This window comes from Mustelus asterias, chromosome 19 (genome assembly GCF_964213995.1).
Source record: "Mustelus asterias chromosome 19, sMusAst1.hap1.1, whole genome shotgun sequence".
NCBI lineage: Eukaryota > Metazoa > Chordata > Chondrichthyes > Carcharhiniformes > Triakidae > Mustelus > Mustelus asterias.
Window position 1 is genome coordinate 40,711,299 of NC_135819.1, and position 7,525 is coordinate 40,718,823.

At 42.2% G+C, this 7,525-nt stretch overlaps 1 pseudogene; it reads left to right on the plus strand.

The window, feature by feature from the left end:
• Positions 1 to 340: 340 nt before the first annotated feature.
• Positions 341 to 550, plus strand: LOC144508162 (U2 spliceosomal RNA; annotated as a pseudogene).
• The last annotated feature ends 6,975 nt before the right edge of the window (positions 551 to 7,525 follow it).

The following is a 7,525-nucleotide window of genomic DNA, read 5'->3' on the forward strand; positions in this document are numbered from 1 at the left end:
AGCCTTGAAGGGAGAGTTAAGAGAAGCATGAAGGACAAAATGATGTGGAAAAAGGTAATTGGAATACTTATTTCAGAAATGAATGTAGAACAAGGAACCTGGGCTTTAAACCAAAAACCTGTTTGTGGAAAAAGGGCAATGAATTCAGACCCATCTGAATTGAAGATCTTTGATTAATGAATCAAGTGAGTGGCACTCAATTGACCCTATAACGACTGTTTGAATTCTGTAATATGTTTGATTTGGCATATAATAAACAAAGTTCAGCATGTTTTCATTATAAACCACATGAGTACAGCATCACTCAAACTGTGTCCCAAAGGCTTGTTAGCAATTATTGTTCGCTTCTCGGCCTTTTGGCTAAGATCAAGTGTAGTATGGAGAGGATGCTGCGCTTGGTTGAGGTCATTAGGTTACATTGAAGCTTCATATGTTTCATATGAAGCAATTTTTAAAAGCGGCATCTCGGCCTTTTGGCTAAGATGCAAATGAGCCCAAGTCTTGGAGGAGGAACCTCCCCCTTCTCCAATCAGCTTGGCTCATGTAGATCGGGCCCAGGACAGGGTGGTTTGGTCGCTTGCCCTGTCTTGTCAGCCTGGATCGGAAATGTCTCAACTTGTTGAGACTCTGTATTGGATTTGATTTGATTGAATTGGAAAAGTATAAAAAAAAGACTAGAGCAACATTTGAGTAAGGTTTTATCTACCTGGTTGATCTCTGAGGCAAAGGCTGGAATTGAATTGAAGTGGGTGACATTGTGTATGGACAGTAAACCGATGCTTGGTGTAATCTGTGTGGGAATGTCAGGGGTGGCAGGCCCTGATAACGTACTCCACTGTGCTTACATTAAAGCTTTTTATTTCAGACACTGGGTTCAGATATAACCCACATATCAGCACAGGCCTTATTTGCTCCAACAATATTTCGACTAAAAAGTCTACCAACACAATATACTGCTTTCCCCAACAGGCTTTTGTCAAATAAATAACCTAATTGCACTTAAATTTGTTTATTTTCAGGCAATGTAAATTAATCAATTTTTTCCACCGGAGGGCGGATTTAGGGTCAAACTGTCATGGTCTGACTAGATTCCAAATGGAGGTGGGTGGCTGAAAAGAATGGTGACGGCGTTGTGCGTGAATGTGATAAATCTTGGTGAGGAGGAGGGGAGAGCAGTCCTGTGTACTCACCTGCGTTCCTGTGGAAGCCAATGTAGAACATTATGGGCCTGTTAGAGCTTGACTTGTAGCACAGTTTCAGGCCTGGTGGAGGTGGCCAATGTCTTTTCGTGAGAGGGAGCATGTGGTGTCCGAGGGCACTGTTAATGCCTTCAGTGCCCACTGGGCACCGCAGGGACTGGGGTGCATTATTGATCATTTTAAACACATTTTGATTTGATGTTTCGGGTGGTTCCCCTCTTTTTGGGAGCTGTCCCTTTTAGTTTGTCCCCTTGTTAATTTGATTTAGTTTATTTGGTTGGCCAAAAAGATTGGCGGCTAGTGTCTAGGAACTGTCTAATTCAAACCAACTGAAACTGTGGAAATTAAGTTATGACAAACAACTCTGTTAAGTAATGGAAAATGATTATTAGCCTACTAGGCCTTCAGTGAGGCTAGTGCTTATGTACTCAGGGTAAGAGAATAATCTAAGCTTGTGTCAGTTTCATAAACACTGCTTTCCAGGCTAGGACCCAGGACATCTTTTCTTGCCACCACCTGCCATGGCGGGATTCAAACCCAGGCCTCCAGAATATTAGCTGAGTTTCTGGATTAATAGTCCAGCGATAATACCACTAGGCCATTGCCTCCTCGAGGCGCTAAGACCCAGGATGAAAACAATGACAAGTTACCACGACAATTACCAAATAACAAGATATGATGATAATGAAGGAGACGGTTTTCTATTGGATAAGAAAGGGCAAAAAGCTACGCTATGATTGGTTGACTATGTATGCAAATGAAGGATTAGAATGTTGCTTGTTTCTCATTTTCTCTAATTAACTATAACTGCTATTTATCTGTATGAATCGACAGAACACCATAGTGAAATTCACTGTGTCTGGTCTCCTTGCTAGCAGGTTAATAAAAAACTTGAAAGATTTGAGTACTCACCGTGCAATATTTGGATTAATCCTCAACAAAACCAAGCATGGACCAAGTTGGAAACTAGTCAGGGAGGTCAGGAAGGTTTCTGAAGGTAAGTGCAACAGCTGATCAGAGGTTAACACTGCAGCAGCTCATCCCAGGTCAGGGAAGGAGTCAGCATTAAGAATGTTGTCACCCTACTGGCATTGTGTGGGCATTGGCGCAGTGGGCAAGGCTTTTTGGACTCCACCTGAGTAGCAGGAAGTGTGCAGCTGTAAATGGGTGCTGCACTCTCAGAAATTGAGATCATTGGAGTCAAGTAGCAGCAGCCCATCCAAGAAGGGCAAAATACCAGGCATCAGGAGGCAAAATGGTGGTACAGTGGTTAGCACTGCTGCCTCACAGTGCCAGAGACCTGGGTTCAATTCTGGCGTTAGGTGACTGTCTTTGTGGAGTTTGCACGTTCTCCCTGTGTCTGTACGGGTTTCCTCCAGGTGCTCCGGTTTCCTCCCACAATCCAAAGATGTGCAGGTTAGGTTGATTGGCCATGCTAAATTAACCCCTAGTGTCAGGGGATGAGCAGGGTAAATATGTGGGGTTACTGGGATAGGGCCTGGCTGGGATTGTTGTCGGTGCAGGCTTGATGGGCCGAATGGCCTCCTTCTGCTCTGTAGTAATTTTAACACTGTTTTAATTTACTTTATTGACTACATCTTCCAGCCAGTGGCGGAATTGGAGTGGACGCCACCGATATTGTTTAAACTGTGCCCATGCCATTTTGGAGCCTCAGGAGTTTTCTGGTCCCAGCTCCATCTCGGATCTGGCCATGGAGTGAGTTAGGAGGCTGAGTTTCGACATTCAACCGCAGCACAGCTGCACTCCATCTTCATCACAAACTAAAGACTTTGATATCTGTCTTCAGTTCATTGAATTCCAGGGGTTTTGATTGAACTAGTCTTTGATAAGTTCTTCCCTCTAAACACTCTCTCCAACCTTTTCCCCTGCTTAATATTCACCCTGCCCCACAACACTAATTGTCACCCCCCCACCCCCACCCCCACCCCCACCCCTACGACAAAGCTCACCCTATCTACAGCCCCCAATAATGCTCAATCTTGACAAATTCAGGATGGAAGCAATCCACTTAATTATTCATTAGAAGGATTGCATCAACCTGAAAACAATATTTTTCACTGTGTTCCAATACATGTGACAATAATAAATCAAATCAGATATCATTTATTTGACAATGTTTGAGAAGGCTGATGTGAAGAATGTTTTACTGTTGGTACAAAAGTGTGGGAGAACAATTTGACTCAATATTGAATGTATTGAAAGCTGTGTGGCATTTAAAAGTAAAATTTATTTATTAGTCACAAGTAAGGCTCACATTAACACTGCAATGAAATTACTGTGAAATTTCCCTAGTTGTCACACTATGGCACCTGTTCAGGTCAATGCATCTAACCAGCACATCTCCCAGAATGGGAGGAAACCGGAGCACTCAGAGAAAACCCACAGAGACATGGAGAGAATGTGCAAGCTCCACACAGGCAGTGACCCAAGCCGGGAATCGAATCTGGGTCCCTGGTACTGTGAGGCAGCAGTGCTAACTATTATGCCACCATGCCTTATTGCAAGCAATTGGGGTAGAAAGCAGCTTATTCACTTATCCATTAATGAGTAAACTGAATGAGGGAGGCAATGAAATGGCTTTGAGCAAATGAGTTATTGATCCTTACTGCTGCCTAGAAGAATCATTAGTTATTTATACAAATTATTCATCTAATAATGTATAATATAGACCAAAGTGGGTGGAAAGATTCTTGTTGTAATTTGCTGGTGCCAAAAGAACAGACTGGAGACAGAGAGCAAGGAGCATCATTCACCCAGAGTGGAATATTGACAAGCTTCCTGTGTGGCCTTGTGGACAATGGAAATAGTCTAAATTTACACTGAACCCATTTGGCCTGAATTTTGTGCAGTCCACAGCATAATCGTCAAACTTATGCAACTTATGCCATCCATTAGCAGGCTGGGGTGTGCTAAAGGATCAATCTTAAAGGAACATTGTAACTGGTGTGCTTTAACAGTTACTTGCATAAAATTTTGTATGTAATAACTGAGCATATCTGCAATTTGCAGAGTTAAGAAGAAAATATAGGTGCTGGTCATTTTGCTGAAACATTGCTATTCCCACTGTTCTTTCTTTCAGATAATCAGGGTTGTCTTCAGGTAAGAATTGCATATTTCATGCCATAGCAATAACAATATAAATTAAATATGCATTTTAAATGTGGTACTGTTTGCAGATATGTAATGTTAGAAAGATTGTTATGATCCATATCCAACACTGTCAATTGTTGAGGGGTTTAAGGATAAAAGATTTGAATTGTGTGAGCACTGTATCATTCCCTGTGAGGTTACATTTTCTTTTGTTAATCATTGAACCTCTACAGTGCAGGAGGAGGCCATTCGACCCATTGAGTCTGTACCGACTCTCCAACATCCCACCCAGGTCCTATCCCTGTAGCCCCACACATTTAACCCACTAATCCCCCCAACCTACACATCTTTAGAGTGTGGGAGGAAACCGGAGCACCCAGAGGAAACCCACACAGACACGGGGAGAACGTGCAGACTCCACACAGGTTAATAAAGGTTTTAACTTAATATTTAAAATATCAAATTGTTACTGAAGTTTGTGGCTCCTGATTTCAGGACATATATTTACTCGTGGTAAAATACAAATAGAAAATAGTTGTGATCGCTTGGGATTTGGTTTGCACGAGACTTCCCCACTTGTCGGATCATAACTTAATTTCAAATGGTTTTGCAGTCAATGTAATTTCCCGCTGGTGTGATATAAGATTGGAAAGTGTGAGGAGATTCTGGTGAGCTATTGTTTTAATGAGCATTTATGAGATGTTAATGAATGCAAATTCATTTATGGTCTGGGCAGCGGGAGCTGCCATTTACCCGCCATTGGGAGAATTGCAAACTGTTTTAACGCCAGTGGATTTCTGACATTTTGCCTGATGATAGATTCTCCTCTCCAGCAAGTCATAACTCCTGCCATGGGTAGGATGGGAAAATTCCACCTTCGTGTCTCCAAGTTTGAAATATAACAAAGGAAAGCTGATGAGATCAGATATCACAGAATTGTTATAGTGTCTGAAGGAGGCCATTTGGCTCATCATGCTTGCACCAGCTCTCCAAATGAGCCTTATGACTTATTGTCATTCTCCTACCTTTTCCCCATTCCCCTTCACATTGTTTCTATTCAAATAATTATTTAATGCTTTCTTAAATGCCTCAATTGAACCTGCCTCCACCACACTTCCAATTAGAGCATTCCAGACCCCAAACACTCGCTGTGTGAAAAAGGTTTTTTTCACATCACATTTGCTTCTTTTTCAAATCACTTTAATTCTGTGTCCTCTCATTTTTGATCTTTTTACGAGCAGGAACAGTTTCTCCCTCTGTTGAGCCCCCTCGTGATTTTGAAAATTTCCATCAAAGCTCCTCTTAGCCTTCTTCTCTCCAAGGAGAACAGCCCCAAATTCTCCAATCGATCCTCACAACTGAAGTTTCTCATCCCTGGAACTATTCTTGTAAACCTCTTCTGTCGTCCCTCAAATATCTTTGCATCCTCCCTCAATTGTGGCACCCAAAACTGTACACAATACTGCAGCTAAGGTCTAACTAGTTAAATGTGAAAGGCCACCATCAACTTTCTATTGAATGTTAATGGCCACTGAGCATGTGCCCAAAGCAGCTCTCCGATGCTGAAATCCTAATATCCGACCTCGGCTCTCTGAACTACAATTCACGTTTGGGAAAAGCATCAATTTTCACTGGATTCTCAAGACACATGAACTGTTAACTATTATTTTTGGTTTAACACCTGTGGAAGCTTCTTTAACTGTATCTTCCTTGAGTGTGTGTGTATATGATTGAAGTAGCATTTGGAACTTTTGGGGTGAGTGCATGTGAATAATTAATCCTCTTTGTTTAAACCCGCGAAAGTCTGCTGCTAATACTTCCAAAATTGGCTTGAGAAACACACACATCCACCTTTTCAAAAATAAGCTACACTAACTACACAGGAAGGAAGAGAATTGGGGTGGCATGGTGGCACAGTAGATAGTACTGTTGCATCACAGCGCCAGAGACCCAGGTTCGATTCCCGATTTGGGCCACTTGCTGTGTGGAGTTTGCACATTCTCCTCATGTCAGCATGGGTTTCCTCCGGGTGCTCCGGTTTCCTCCCACAGTCCAAAGATGTGCAGGTTAGGTTGATTGGCCAAGCTAAAATTGCCCCTTAGTGTCCTGAGATGCGTAGGTTAGAGGGATTAGTGGGTAAATATGTGGGGATGTGGGGGTAGGGCCTGGGTGGGATTGTGGTCGGTGCAGACTTGATGGGCCCAATGGCCTCTTTCTGCACTGTAGGGTTTCTATGATTCTATGATTCTGTGTGGAGTTTGCACACTTTCCCCGTGTCTGCGTGGGTTTCCTTCGGGTACTCCGGTTTCCTCCCACAGTCTGAAAGACGTGTTGGTTAGGTGAATTGGCCACGTTAAATTCTCCCTCAGTGTACCCGAACAAGCGCCAGAATGTGGCCTCTAGGGGATTTTCACAGTAACTTCATTGCAGTGTTAATGTAAGCCTACTTGTGACACTAATAAATAAACTTTAACTAAGAATTGGGAGTTTCACTTTATTACTCATCCCCTGGCCGTAGCAACTATTTTTCAGCTACCAAAATTAAAATGAATGGAGAGAAATCACCAGATAAAATTTCTCCATATTCTCTCCCAGTGAATGTGGATCCACTCTGGGACAGAAAAAGCAGAACACATACCCTTTCACATTTAATACGTTTGCGAATCCCTGTTGAAGCTCACTTTTTCTTAAGTTAGAACTGCAGAACAAGTTGTATTTCACTATTGTTTATTATGATAAGGGATGTTATAGTTTGCCTCCGGGTCCCTAAGTTGATTTGTTCCACAATTGGAGGCTGGTACAGCTGAAGGCACTTCAATTCTGGAGAGATCTGGAATTCCTCCCTTAAACTTCTCCAACTCTCTTCCATTTAAAGTGCTCCTTCAGAATGACCCCTGATCCACTGTCTCCTTATATGTGTGTGGCTAATTTTGCTTGATAAGCCACCCATGAATTAATTGCCCTGGGACTTTTTGCCTTGGTTAAAGGCACTATATAAATGCAAGTTGCAATTGTCTTGACATGCGTAGTTTATGTATGTTCACTAAGGTAAATAAAATGTTTTTCGATGCAAATGGCGAGATATGGTTGTCAATAATCTTTGCAAGTTAATGTTTATTCTGGACTTACAAAGTACAGATTCCTGGTACTTCACAGGATTTCTGCTAAGGTTTATAAGTACGTAAGTTTTGCCCTTGACTGCTGTGGTTCATAGG